The 15227-nt window shown below is 37.9% G+C and overlaps 1 protein-coding gene across 1 annotated transcript in view; it reads left to right on the top strand.

The window, feature by feature from the left end:
• nonC (serine/threonine-protein kinase Smg1) overlaps positions 1–15227 on the top strand; it is a 187268-nt gene that overhangs the window by 23791 nt on the left and 148250 nt on the right. The gene's annotated exons all lie outside the window — the stretch shown is intronic.

Genomic DNA, 15227 nt, shown 5'->3' with positions numbered 1-15227 from the left:
AGACAATCCGATTATCTCGGCGCTTGAGTTTTTTTATGCGAAATTTGTAACTGGGTCACTGTCAACGCGGGATCCTTTAGACTCTTTAGAGGCTAAGCTAACGGACTTGTTAATAAATAAAATTTGAAATAATTAGCGGCTGCTCTGATGTGGAGCCTGGATTATCTTCATGAAAATTTGAGTTCTGCCTCGGACATAAATTGCGGCAAGCCGTGGTTTATGGACCCTGGTTAGCGCTAACTTAGTTATTTCATTGTTCGCTGGAGCGTGGAATCCTTTAAATAAGTCGAAATATCACTCCGTTTGTTCGCATTTGACTGCGAAATTTCTACATAAGATAATACTGAGATTAATTTCATAATTTTTATTGTAATCTAGCTGCTGCTCTAGACTACGTCTGCGAATAATTCGATTATCGCTATCCCACGGAAACTACTCTATTATTACTATTTATTACTATTTCCGAGATAAAAACTATCCTATGTCCTTCTCAGGGTCTCAAACTATCTTCATACCAAATCTAACTTGGTTCAGCTGCTTAAGCGTGAAGTGGTAACAGACAGACGGACATATTAATTTCGCATTAATAACATTAGTAGCTAAAAATTCGTATTATTGTTGCAAGCAGTTAATAACTGTAACCCGAAAGTTGTGTTATTTTTTCTTGCGACGAGAACGCCTGAAATAATTTTGGAAGCGGAAGTTTGACGTCGTAGAGCAGTGGTTCCCAACCTTTTGCTAGTCAGGATCCACTTTGATTTCATTTTATTTATTATCAGGGTAGGGTCCACAAGGTTAAAAAAGAACACTGTACCTACTTACCTATCAATTTAAAAACAAATTTAATAAAAATATGTAACGTAAGTAATCGCTATATTTCGAAAATTACCTTTATTAATTGCCACGGCATGCCGTGCGTGCGTTAGTTCATATTTTATTAGATTTATTTGCTTCCTTTTTTTTTTAAAACCGCGTAATGCCTGCTGAAAGATAATTAATGCAACCGAATCGTTAAACTGCTTTTTTGAAGTCTGTTAAAAATTACAATCAATTCATTGATAGTAGAATATTTATTTGCGAACTGATTGGGAACCATTGTCATAGAAAGACTTGGAAACAATCGCAGAAGTTTTATGGAAAAGGAATATGCTAACAATATCTTTGTGGCGGACAGAGCTTATCAAAGCAAAACATTGATTAATGCCCATTGGCTCGAATCTGACTTTGCGATTTTCGATCCGAGTTATTTATGGCTTGTTTTAGATGTAGTCATTCGTGACTTGCTCAGTTAATAAACAGATTTAGATTTACGTCTTTCCACCTGGGAGACTACAGGTTTCTCTCCAAGTTTTAGGCCATTTATAGTCATCAAAAGTGCCTTAGGGATATTTGGCAACCTTAGATAATTTTAACATTTTAATATAGGCATATTACACTGAGTCAAAACGTAATAATAATAATAATTGATTTGTACATAAGCATGTTACAGTACACTATACAATAATTAGGTTTGTACATGAGAGTCATTATAGAGTATTCAGAAATTCTGTCCCCTAAACTAGGTATAAAATACCTGTATCTTAGGGGCAAACGTCAATGAGTATCCCAAAACTTTTTTGATGTGAGTAATAAAATAAATCAAATATCTAACCCGAGGTTCCTAAAGTATTGCCATATATAAGGCAACTATTTTTTTGACTTGTTTTTAATCAGTTTTTTACAGCTTATTTATATTAGTTGTTTTTACCGAGATTTTGTTCCAATCATTTGAAATTAATTTTAAGATTCACTGTTGTCATCAAAAATCAAAATCAAAATGTCTTTATTGCGGTTATGGGTAATAAAGTTGATAGACAGCAATACATAAAGAAGCGCCATATCCTGCCTGCTAGAGGCGTACAATATTTTTGCACACTACTTAAAATATAATAAGAACAAAATTAAAATAACACAATATGCACTTGTCAGTTGAATATAAGATAAAATATGTCAAATGCAGTAAAAATACATTAGAAAAATAAAATAATCAATAATTTAAAATATCATCGTCGTCGAAATCCTCAATTATTGTCTGTTCCAGTACTTATAACGTTTTCAAACTAATCAATCTAATTCACTTTTATTTATAGCAAAATCAGCACAAAACTGCAATACTGTTTCCGAAGCAGTGTCATTTCCGATACACGGCAATGTTTCGCGTTAACGCCGTTTCTAACAAGCGTTTTCGATTTGCCGAATCTTTTGGTAAACCCTATAGAAAACCAAACACAACTTCCCTAATGATTCCTTTCTAGAAGGTGGTAAATATCAGCCGTCAGCGACTTCTGGACTCGGCTCGGCGACGCGATCCTTCATTACCAGAGCAAACTCCGCCATTGTGTCTCTCTTTTAATTATTAAACGCTACCATTATTCGTTTGAAAAATCCCGCTCTCGCTATTCGTTTTCCATTAATGCGAGCGCTGTTTTCGCGTCTTAATTGAATTTTTGATCGCATCATCTGTTTTTAAATAGATTTGCATCGTGTGAACGGTTTTGGCTTTATGCGGGTCACGTGCAACAAAGGCAACAATGTTATTAACAGGCTCCGAGTTTCCGTTATTTAAATAAATATCTATGTTGGTTTTATATCTCGTTTGAAAAAGTTGTCGAAATGTAATCGTGTGTTTCAAAATTATACTTAGAATTGGAATTAACTTCTCTCTGTGTACCTGTTTTCTGTATCGTTTACTATTTCTGGTGTACAATAAAGAGTCTTTGTATTGTATTGTAACTTACTTGTAATTTAATTAGTAATTTTCTTATTTTTTTGTTCTTTGTATGCACAAGTAATAACTAAGTAAGTAAGTTGATAATAGTTTGTTTAAGTTATACAGCATGCCATCATTGATTCTTTATCAATTGGACTTTGATAATATTTACTACACTATACAATATCCATGCTACTATGTTTTATGTCCGTCTGTCATCTAGAATCGATTCATCGCCATCATTAATGGCTCGTGGCATACCAATCACCCGGTTAACTTCACCTGGACAAATTTAATCCCGTTTCTAAAATTTACCGCGTACATTGTTACGGAATAGAGTTATGACGTCATTTGGCTTCGAGCCCGTTCACACCGGATATGCAAAAAACAGGCTGAACGTTATTTTTTACTTACTTCCGGTTTTTATTCGAATTTCAATTTGAATTTCCATGAATTGGTATTTTGCTTTGTAGTATTTATTGTACCAACGATTGAACGGAGAAGGTGCGTTAAGGGTGACAGGTTGTTTGTTTGAAACGAATGTGGCACAGTGAATGCTGTTTTGCAATAGTGTGTTAACCCTGATTATACCTAGTGCCATCCACGAAGACGCGTGATTTTGTCAAAATTAGACTTTAATGATATCGTAAAAAGAAATTTTAAAAAGTTTGCCGTAGTCCGGAAAAAAGTTAAGTTTACATTAGAAAAATATCAACTGCACTGCCTTTTGGCGAGTTACCACGTATCTAAGAATCATCGATGATGAATGAACGTCATACAGAAAACTGTATAACTGGATACTGTTTTGCAATACTGAGTCAACCCACTGTCATTTTGCAATACAATGTCAACCCTCAGCAAAGAATTTTTTCGAACTACGGCAAACTTTTTAAAATTTAAATTTATTTTTATAATTGACTTGACGGTTGATACAATATCACAGTAATGAAAACTAATGAAATAAATAAATAATAATAAACTTAGGGGCTGTTTCACCATCCATTGATTAGCGTTAACTGACGGTTAAATGTGATGCCGTCTCCGTCTATTCGAACAAAACAAATAGAGACGGCATCACACCTAACCGCCAGTTAACACTAATCAATGGATGGTGAAACAGCCCCTTAATCTAGTAAATAGCGGTAGTTCTCCATCCCATCATACCGTCAGAGTTAACATTATATTTCCATCAACTCGTACAAAACATACAGTCGCCATCATAAAAATCAGAGCTATTTAGGTGGTTAAAAATATCTTATCACGACCTTATTGGCATCACAAAAGTGCATGTTTAGATATTTTTGAGCACCTACACAGCTCAAAGTTCCGATGCTCCGATGTTTATTGTAGTAACTGTACCAAATTTCAAATTAATCCGACTGGAAGTACCTATGTGGAAAGAGACAAGTAGTAAGAGAATTTCGATTCTGACAACTTACAAGGGAAGCTTTTAAAAATGGGATAAATATTCATGCTGACGGCACAAACACACGGAGACAAAAAGTTCCATTCCAGTCCCCTGTTTTTAGCATGAATGTTAAAAAGGACACGACTCTCTTGATTTATGTGTGAAAGATATGTTCGGTGAGCTGATTTTAATATGTAAAATGCTCAGTTGAATCCTCTCCGTGGAAATGCATGTGTTTACTCTTAGTGTTTGATGCGTGTTTCCGAAGTTAAATGGTGGTCATAAAGATAAGTGGGGATCAATCCGCACCCGTTGTTATTCGCGTCGTTAATTTCTGGGAGCGGTATCCTTTCGATTCATTTATTTTGTAATGGGTGTGTAGATTAATGATTGCTTCACGTAATGGCACGTTATAGAGTGCTTTAATTTTAAAATCCAGTATTACGTGATGTTCTGTTTCTCTTTCGTTGACATTGATTAAGATAAATGAGACCTGCAGGGCCACTACTAAATTCGAAAATCGAAGTTCGTATCTTACCGCCCCTCTCACTCTCGTATTGAATAATATAAGCGTCGCGTCGGCGGGACGGTACGATACGAACTTCGATTTACGAATTTCGTAGTAGCCCTACTGGCCGCTATGCCATAAACGTTACAAGTGCTTTGTAGCACACAGTTGTCACATTTTTTTAGTAATTTTAATAAAATCTTGTAATTTTTTTTTAACTTTTTTAACTACCTTCTTATGCATGCCAAATTTGAAGTCTCTAACAAAGAAAGACATGGAGATAGAGCCGATTTGAAATTCCTTCCTTTCTTTGAATCTTATTCCCTATCCTGTGGCAGTTTCGTAATAGCCCCAAGAAATATTTGTCTTAAATTCCATGTGCCCAGCTCGACTAGGTTAGGTAGTGCGTTGCCTGTTAGGCTGTGGCTCCACTGAGGCGGAGACGAGCGAAGCGGAGAGGAGACGTGTAGAGATCGACCAATCCCTACACGTCTCGTCTCCACCTCAGTCGAGCCGCAGCCTTAGTCAGTCTGTGAAGACGTCTAAGATAAAGTACGTTTGCTATTACTGTAGTGATGTTCATTCACGCTAGATTTTAAGACGCCAGTCGGCCAGTGCCCAGTGAACTCAGATGCAGACAGAAATCCAATCCTTTCCACTAGGTATCCGGATATTGAAAGGTGAGCGAAAACGCTTTGTGAAAATTTTAGGGTTGCTAAACGTAAGGGTTTAGTTTTAGTCAGATTTAGAGGTTGGAGGCCTTGGGGATCAACGAAAGCGGGGCCACCCTAGGACGACAGTTACTGTTCGAAAAAAATCGCTAAACCCGAACACCGTAAAAAGACTTGGAAGTAACAGTTAACAGTGGGATCCCATCCAAAATCGTGACATTGACACCGGGTCGTCCCTGGCGAAATTATTGAAATCAATTATTTACGGTTCCGTAAGTCAAAAGAAGAAACGGAACTTTTATAATGTTGTTTCCCCACTTTGTTGTCTGTTTTAAGATCATTTTTCTTAGAAACGCGTGGAGGTATCGAGCTAAAATGAATATCAAATACTCAGGAGAGGTTTTTAACGATTTGGAGCGCCGTGAAATTAGATAGACGATACTTATACTACTTAAATTAAATATCGATGAAAATTGCCAAGAAGGCCTTAAATAAAAGAGAACACACAAACATCACGCCTGTATTCCCAAATAGGGTAGGCAGAGCACACGAAACTTTACCGCTTCTGAGCCACTTTTGGCAATTTTATGTTTTAAGTTTAACAAAAACGGTACAATAGTGACAGGTTGCTAGCCTGTCGCCTATGGTATACCGTAACCTATATCCTCAGTCGCCTCTTATGACATCCACGGAAGAAATGGAGAGGTGTCATTTTAATTATTTTCTTCTAATTCTAAATTAATCTCTAATTCTAAATTATTATTATTTTTGTAATTTTTTTTAAGCGCTGGTAGTTTAAAAATGGCTTGTAAAAGTGCCCATTGCGGCCTATTTACTGAATAAATGATTTGAATTTTGAATTTGATTTGAATTTTTAACCCGACACGACACGGAAAAAGTAAATAAAAGAAAATATGAAACAATTAAGAAAAGGATGTACTCGTAAATACATTTTTGAAATATAATGAACAAAACAAAGAAGAACTCAGAAGGAACATAACATTATACACCTTTACCGTTACCTATATATATTATTATAGGCTGTTTCTGAACCAGTGAGATACACCTTTGGCCTCATCTGCACTTAACGTCAGGTGAGATAGGGTCAATCACGGACAGTTATATGTAAAAAAAATGATTTGATTGAAACGATAACGATTATGATTATGTATTGATTGATAGTGATTTTAATTTTAATTTTTAACTTTAAATAAATATGGAAGTTGCAGGCGAAGAGTCCAAAAACCCAATTAGATGGAACCCAATTAAATCTAACTTAACCTAAGGCAGTTGTCTTACCGCCGGCGAGGAAACGATTGGCTATCGACTATTTTCTCGCTCAAGAAACGAACAAAAGATATAAGATCCTGTGTGAGTAAAAGAGACATATATATTAATAGTTGATCGCTGGCGGTTCACACTGCCGGCGAGAACTCGCTTTACATCTTTTGTCGCAGCGACAAGAGCTATAAAACTCGCTGAGCTATAAAACTAGCTCAGCGATACTCGCTCAGCGCTGTTAGCTTGGCGGCCGCCCGGCTCGAGCGAGTGGAGCGAGGATCGCCCGTCGTGCTCGAACACTCGTTTCTAGTTACTCGCTCTGCTCGCTTCTCGCTCATCGTCGGCGGTGGGACAAGTGCCTAAGAGCCTGAGCCATTGCGATGATAGCAGTTGACTACTCTTGGAGGCTGCGTCCGCCGGCGCCGCTGGCGCGCGGTGCTTGGTCAGCGCCTCGTGGTTCGTGCTCACGCGGTGCCGGCATTTTCGCTTTGTCAGCTAATGCAGCTCGGTTGCGATGTCGCCAGATTAGCGGTCCGTAGGCACGTAGCATACATAACAAAATTGTATGGGTTCAAAAATGCCTGAATAAAGATATCTCTTTCATTATTATTTTTCATACAATTATGCTCTCAACATAGAGTCGTTTTTTTTTGGTTCATGATACGGGCACATGCCAAGTATCATGTTATTTGTGTGATGTTTGTGTCAGTGTGGTGTATGCTGTATCGGTGTGTTATTTGTGTTTGACTGTCTTGATCGTTATAAACTGGTAGAGAAGTTGGGTTTAGGAATCGGCGTACTATAGAGCATGTGTCTAGGACTATTGACTTCTGTTTATTATTATTATTTAGTCTCGTTCCATTCTTAACTATGGCTTTGACCGATCATTCCACAGATTAGCACTAAAAACTTGTTACAAACTTATGTCCCAAGTTTGCAATAAAGGCGTTACATCGATTTCTCGGGTAGCGCCATCTGCCCGCCGCCGGTGCCAACTGCCAATGTCAAGTGCACTTTCCCCGAAACACAATTGTTGGTTCATTCTTGGCTTGTTTCGATGGCGGCGGGTCGGATATTGCTGCGACAATTTAGGGGATATTGGATTGGAAAGTGACACTGCACTTGGCTTTCTGGTTTTAAGTGTTTTTTATTCCTGGGTCTGTTTGCGTAGAATTTGGCTGTCACTATCCCGCGGGAACTATACAATTTTCCACGATATCTTATATCTGGGTCATTGCTTATGTTTATGTGTTTCGTCTAAATCAGTGCACTGTTTATAGCGAAAACAAATAAACTTGGATAAATTTAGTGAGATGATAGGATAGACGACTTTTGCCCAGCAGTGGGGTTTCAATAGGTTAAGAAAAATGCATAGAATGATTCTAGAAACGAGCCTTCTCCATTCTCAATGGGCTGGCCACACAACGTGACCCGACTTGTGTATTGTGCAGTTTCTATTGAGTCTCCAAGAATTCAAAACATACACTATTATACGACTTATGAATTGCGATTGACGGCTATGTGTACATACATTACAAATAAACATACTAAAGAGATATTTCTGAACCAAAACTTACAGCGAAGTATAACTACCTACGAGTAATCCACATTAATAAAATAGGCATTTCATGGATGGCTTTCCGTTGGAGCTCATCTTGAAAATGAGCCACGAGTTATTTCGAAACGTGTCGGGCATACCTTGACTCTTAATACGCGAGAGACCCGAGTATCTATTTTAATAATCCTTAACTCTTAAACAATGTTAAACACTAAATTAACCAAATTGACTATCCATTCTGCTTTAGTTATTTACCCGTAGATTTATGAGCTTTGGTTGAAATGTGCACTGAAATTACACATGAGGCCCAAACAGCACAGACACGATTATCATGGCTAAAACAAGCGCGCTAAGGCCATTAGGGTTTTAATCTTAAGGTACTAATACACCACTAACAGAACGAACATTCGCCCGCCGTCAAAATTAGCTCGAACTGGCACAGCAAAAATGGAGCCAAACATCATGACTTCACGATTGTGTATTATGTATTATGTGTATGCTGCATATTCGACGTGGCAAAAACCTTGAAGCTTACATTACTGTGGTTTGCTAAAATGCCTAGTAAACACAAATTTTGATTTCGTGAGTTTTCATCATGTAATGTGTCATTGCTTGTTTTTTTATTAACTTGCGTTTGCCTAACAAACTCTGTCATTTTTAAATGAAATGTAATGTAACTATTCACTACAATAGGTACTCATTTGTTGCACGTGAATGCTCAAGTCTGTCATTACCTTTATATTTCAATGATCCAAACAAATATTTACGAGATTGTGGAGGGATGCTATAAGTTTTCCTCGTAACTAAATCGATTTAAATAAAAATTCAATTTAGTGAAATAGGTTTTTATTAAAAGTACTTCTCTTTGTTTCAGGTAAGTGGCAATTCTCCGTTGGGACGCTAAATGTTTAATGAATTTTTTAGCGTTAATTAAGGCTACTCAGTCTGGGACGGAATTGAATGATACTTATCTAGAGTGGTGTCGTTGGTGTCGCGACTGTTGCCAAAAGCGGGGGTATCTAGCACCTCGTGGTAAGTGATTTACATTTAGATCACATTTGGTGAAGTTTAAGTTTTAAACTATTGTCTTTGCATTTGCGTTTTATCTTAAGAATAATGTGTGTGATATTTAAACGGAGGTAATTCGGATTTTTTTAATAAAATTAAAATATTGCTCAAAAGTATACGAGTTAGCAGGAAATCCGTTAGATGTTATGAATATGTAGATCCAATTATTATTAAAAGCTTAAAGAGCAGAGCCGAGTAAATGTATGATAATATCCACATGAAATGCAAATGTAGATAATACTCGGTAAAAGTAAGTCCCGAAATCTTTTCACATTTAGACATAAAGCGATATATTTTTATGAAAGACATACCCCTATCCATCGCACTAACTTTTCTCGTGCTATCTACAAAGGGTAGATACACGCGTAAAAACTTCCTCCAGGTCTCTTCCGACGTTATTATAACTAGTAATCCTTTTTACGATTTCCATCCTAAAGGGACTTTAAAAACGAGCGAAATAAGGCTGTGTTTCGCCGCTAGCGAGGTCGTGTTAGCATGACTTTGGCGCCGTGCCAATTGTTTGCCAATGTCAATGGCATTTGCCAGCAGACTGCTGTGCCCACTGACCTTGGCTCACGCAGACTTAGGGATGCAACATCGTTCTTAAAAACGTCGATGCTCCGATGTCAAATACGATGTTAACAGGGCCATATTTAGAGGTCCTGTTGGTATAGATGTGGAGTTTTGAGGTGAAAAATAGAGACGAGAAGGAAAGGCGGAAAAGTTGGTGGTATTTTTTGAAACGTTTATTATGGGAGCCTCTGCCTTGTGGAGGCCTCGCCTCTCCCTTGTGGAGGCCTCGAGGTTGTAGCCTCGAATATCTTTCCCTGAATCCGGCACTGGAATTCAAAAAACATGGTGAATAAAAACGATGCGTCAATGTTTTTCCGATGTTTCAATTATCTCAGTTCACACAAATTGTTAGTTGTAACTTTACTGTATTTACACAACAAAATACAGTTTATACAAGTCTTACAACTTTTTTAATTTGTATGTACAATTTTTTAAATGGAATATGAGGAAGAGACTCATATAGGTACAATAAAGGAACACAATTAACTTATTTCAAAACAAATGTAATCTAAGGATGTAAATGAATGAACGATGGCGATGTTTAACAGTTCTGTCGTCGACGTGTCGTTCTTCAAAACATCGATGTTGACTTGCACTTGCCTCCCTTCGCAGACTTACGTCGGCCCATCGATTCTTATATCCGTGCTCTTTGATCGGTGCGAACGACATTATGGGTTCCTTTAGATTTACCGCGCTGGCCATGGTGAAGTGGATTTATAGGCCGTGACTTTGTCTTATGGTTTTATTTGTGTTTGTAGACAGTTGTCAATAGTTCACGTTGCTATTTTAGTGCGATTCTGGTATCAAATTGATAATCCCGTTACAGATATAAAGAAATAATATACAAATATCATGGAAAAAATTGCACTAATTGACATATTCTCGAACTAAGCAAAGTTTGTGCTATAGTACCATGGATGCTAGGCAACGGATGTCCGTAATTGACGTGGATAGATAACAGTGGCGAGCCGTAACAACTCCATTTTCAGCGGGTTGCCGAATTTTTTTATGTATCGATGATGGAAAACCGGGAAGTGCTACGAATTAGTCCGAAACAGGTCGAGCTAAATTCGATTAAAGACGTGAGTTATCCGGTTCATTTCACTATGGTATGAGTGAGGATCGTGATAGTTTTTTATTGAATCCAGTTCTGCAGCAACTGTTATTTCGGAACTAGCCTCGTCAATAATAACAGTTATTTTATTTCGGACGTTGTTTACTCAGCTCGATGTTTCCACATATCAATAGTTTTATGTATTCCAGAAGATTAAACTGACACAGTAAGAATGTATAAACGTGTTACATATGTATTTATTTTGAGCTGACGTAATTTCGATGCAGTGTATATTGCCTCTACCATCTGAAAAAACTACATTTTTAAAGCTACCTATTATAAGTGCCTCTATACCTTTTATAAGTACCGGGCATAGTTCACAAAGTCAACTAATCTAGCACGCCTACGAATGTAACTTGATGAGATGAATCAGACCCAATACAGGGAACCAAATACTAAACCCACTCTACGGGTAAAAGGCACTTATAAAAATAGGTAGCTTTAAAAATGTAGAGTTTTTTCAGATGGTAGAGGCAATATCAAAGAAAAAGATAATTGATTTTGATTGTCTCCGGTCTATGTACCGTCAGCCAAATAAGTGGTCTATCAATTTTTCAACAAGTTCCTATCAAATAAATATATCGTTAAAGTCGAACTTTCAAGTTGACAGACACTATTGGCATTATTGTTTTATGACATGCAAACGATTACCAACTTTACGTCCCACCACCGCTCCTATTGCAATGAGCCCTCTCTTAGGGCTTAGGCTGTAGTTCTTACGCAGGCCTTGTTTGGATAAGGAACTTTACCTACCATTGAAGATTTCACTTCGAACACTTCACCGAAATGCTCGTGCCAAATATATAGTATTATTTGTCACAACTCAGAGGCGCGAGTTCTAGTTAGAATCCTCGGAAGTCTGCTCGAGAGGCCATAGGTTAAACCACTAGACTACCGTAGTTCAATTGATTTGATTATTGTCAACTGATTGACATAAGTCTTTGAGCTGAATGCTACCAACAAGTCCGTAGAGCTCACTTCTTTAAATGCTTCCAAGATACGTAAGAGACAGGCGCATGAAAACAAATAAAAAACTACATCAACACGATTTTTTCCCCGCAAATAACATTGCCAATATTTTGGCATTGTCACTATTTACGTACTCTATGTATAAATACACGATCGATACACGAGCTATGCGGTGAAGGAAAACATCGTGAGGAAACCTGCACAAACCTGCGAAGCAATTCAATGGTGTGTGTGAAGTTCCCAATCCGCACTGGGCCCGCGTGGGAACTATGGCCCAAGCCCTCTTGTTCTGAGAGGAGGCCTGTGCCCAGCAGTGGGACGTATATAGGCTGGGATGATGATGATGATGATGTATAAATAGAATCGGTGCGTCGTGTATGTGCTGAAGTTTGGTCGGCACTGGACCTTAGTTTAAATGATTATTATCAACTGACTGATATAAGTCTTGGAGCTGAATAGTCCCAGACAAGTCCGTAGAGCTCATTTCATTAAATGCTCCCGAGATAGAAACTAAACAAAAGGGTACAGCGATGTGTTTTTTTCCCCCATGAATAACATCGCCGATTTTTTGGCAATGTCAGTTTTCTCGTACAACTGTATAAATAGAATTGGTGCGTCGTGTACTAAAGTGCTGAAGTTTTGTTGGCACTGACCCACATTGTGGATATTTCGTTAATGCCAAGGTTAGGTTTCCCGATCGTTCCGAATAGTCGACGCGATGTGGTTTAGGGTTTAGACTTTTAACCGTTCCGGGAAGTATCTATTTGCTAAATAAGAATGGATTCTGTTATCTGCTTTTTGGGACTTTCACGGATACAGTTTGGAAATTGGAGTTCAATAAAACCTTAGAATACCTACAGTTACTGTTGCCATGGCCGTGGTTATATTTGTTGTCCTTCTGTGCAATATTGAGTTTAGAAAACAATGAAAAACATACCTCAATGAAGCCGACTTTGATATGACGCTCGCTGAAGTCTAAAGCTGCATAAGTCCGCAACGCCACTTCAAGTCGCTTTAGCGAACAATGTCTGTTGTTGTTAACAAGCAAATGTTTTATATATTACAATTTATATACAAAAGCCGAGCAAAAACCGCACCAAGTTACATACTCCGAAAGTTCAAGTGGCTCGCTGACAGTTTTTTTTTTGCGTGCGGCAAAGGGTTTCTGCCATTCAGACACCGAACGACCAAGAGGATGAAAATTCAAATAATGGTTCTCCTCTCCATCCAAAAATACTTGCACAATTAAATAATTATCAGAATTCTAAAACAATAAGGTGCGAATGTTCGAAATATTAACAACTTAAGAACAATGATATATACTACCTTTGCAAAATCCGCCCACACACAACCTAATTTATTATACAATATAGCGTAATCGATTCTACTCTTGATTCTGAGCAAATTATTTCAGGTTTTGATAGAAAGAAAATATATTTTTTCACTAAACACAACAAACAACACGAAGCACAAATAGACAACACGAAGGATAATGTGTCATTGCGGCTGCGAAGCGGACACTGGCTCAGCATAACGCTGAAGCGTTAAAACACCCCAGCGCTGATTTTCAGCCAGCATCGTCGGTGACCCTCCGACCACTATAACGCGTTTACAGTTTTCATTTAATTAAAACCTTGTATAGCATGAGTTCGGTTTAGTGTTATCGAGAGAGCAATCTAAGGTAGCTTTGTCCTGGTCATAACGGGTGTCGTGGCAATAAGTGAATGGGAGATCTGAACATGAACGTAAGCTTTGACAAACACGCTTAATTCGGGGTGAGGTAGGCGCCGCGACGACACATATTTTATTACGCACCATATCTTTATGGCCTATTCGAAATGCCGCCATAAAAGATGTGATAATAGACAGCTATATGGCTCATCTGTCCACTATATCTATTAATAGAATGTCGGCTTTTGTATGGTAGGTACGCTTGTAAATATGCAAAAGCCGATGTTGGGCAATTATAGCGGTATCTTTAGTGGATGAATTAAATGAATGATGTTTTTTTGTTACAAATCGATATGTTATACTTTGCACGCGTTTTGGTCGCGTTAATACTACATCTGACATTTGAATTGAAATTCCCAAATTTCGTGAAAAACTCAGTGGGCATTCCCAAAGTTACGTCTTGATCAAGTGAGAATACCGGGATAAAAAGTAGCATAAATGTTATTCTAAATATCCAGTTATATGTATAACAGTGCACGTTGCCTAAATTTTGCTACGCTACGTTACTCATGATAATGGCTAAAATTGGGTTCACTCACGCACGTGTGGGCACGAAAGCACGCACGCTCGCCGCACGCATGCACGCGCGCAACTTTCGACTTATAATAAAAGCTTTGGTTTCCTAGGATCAGCGATGCCGTCATATAGCGGCTGTAATTTGTCAATTGAATGATTGAGACCGCTCTCTAGGAAACCGCGCCATTTTGTTTAAATAGACGACGTTCTAGTGACGTCATTCACCGCTTTATTGTGACCGCTATATGACGGACCCGCTGATCCTAGGAAACCAAAGCTTTAATAGGATTAGTTAGATAGGATTTCGTCTGTGATTCGCTAAAAATGGCATGATCATGTTTAAAATGTTTATAACATAATTAAATAGTCTTATTGGATCTTTTAATATCTAAAGAGGATCTACTTTAACCTGCCACTAAACATTTCTTCGCAAGTAAAAAATATATTGGTGCAGATTGCTCCATCGCTCATCTACGCTCGAATCCGGGCGATTGTCGGCGCTATTACGCTCATTTGTCGCTGAATTTCGGCTATTCCACTCACCATTTGATTTCAAAAGAATATTCCGAAAGGAGTTGACGGACGACTGTTTGGTTCGTAAATTTGTTGCACTGTTAAAAGTTTACTTTGAAGAAAATGACCGCGAAAGGTCTCAACCCCATATCAAAGCCTCGCAAGGTTTCAACTCGCTCTGCGGTACTAAAATCGACGAAAATATCCATGAAGAAAGCTAAAATAGCCTTTATTCTAACGTCTCTTAATATAATAGAACCTTCTGAAAGTGTAACAGGTTTATTTATACCTGGATGTTTGAGACGCTGTATAGAATACCTCTATAAGTGGCAAGCCATAAAATGCTGGTCCCTTGAGCTCCTAATTATCAAATTTTCATTGTACTTCCAATTTTCTTTTCGGCCAGCCACAGATTTTTGTTTAATCATAAAACTGACGATAATTTCGTTATTAATTCTCTCCGGTTTTACAGCAGGAAAACAGGCTCGTTACGGCTTCCGGGATCTTTATTGTTCGTTTTTTAAGAGAACATAAATTATTAACGGCCACGCAATTGACTGCCTTAATG

This window comes from Choristoneura fumiferana, chromosome 8 (genome assembly GCF_025370935.1).
Source record: "Choristoneura fumiferana chromosome 8, NRCan_CFum_1, whole genome shotgun sequence".
NCBI lineage: Eukaryota > Metazoa > Arthropoda > Insecta > Lepidoptera > Tortricidae > Choristoneura > Choristoneura fumiferana.
Note: the sequence above shows the minus strand (reverse complement) of the source record. Positions and strands in the feature narration are given on the sequence as shown.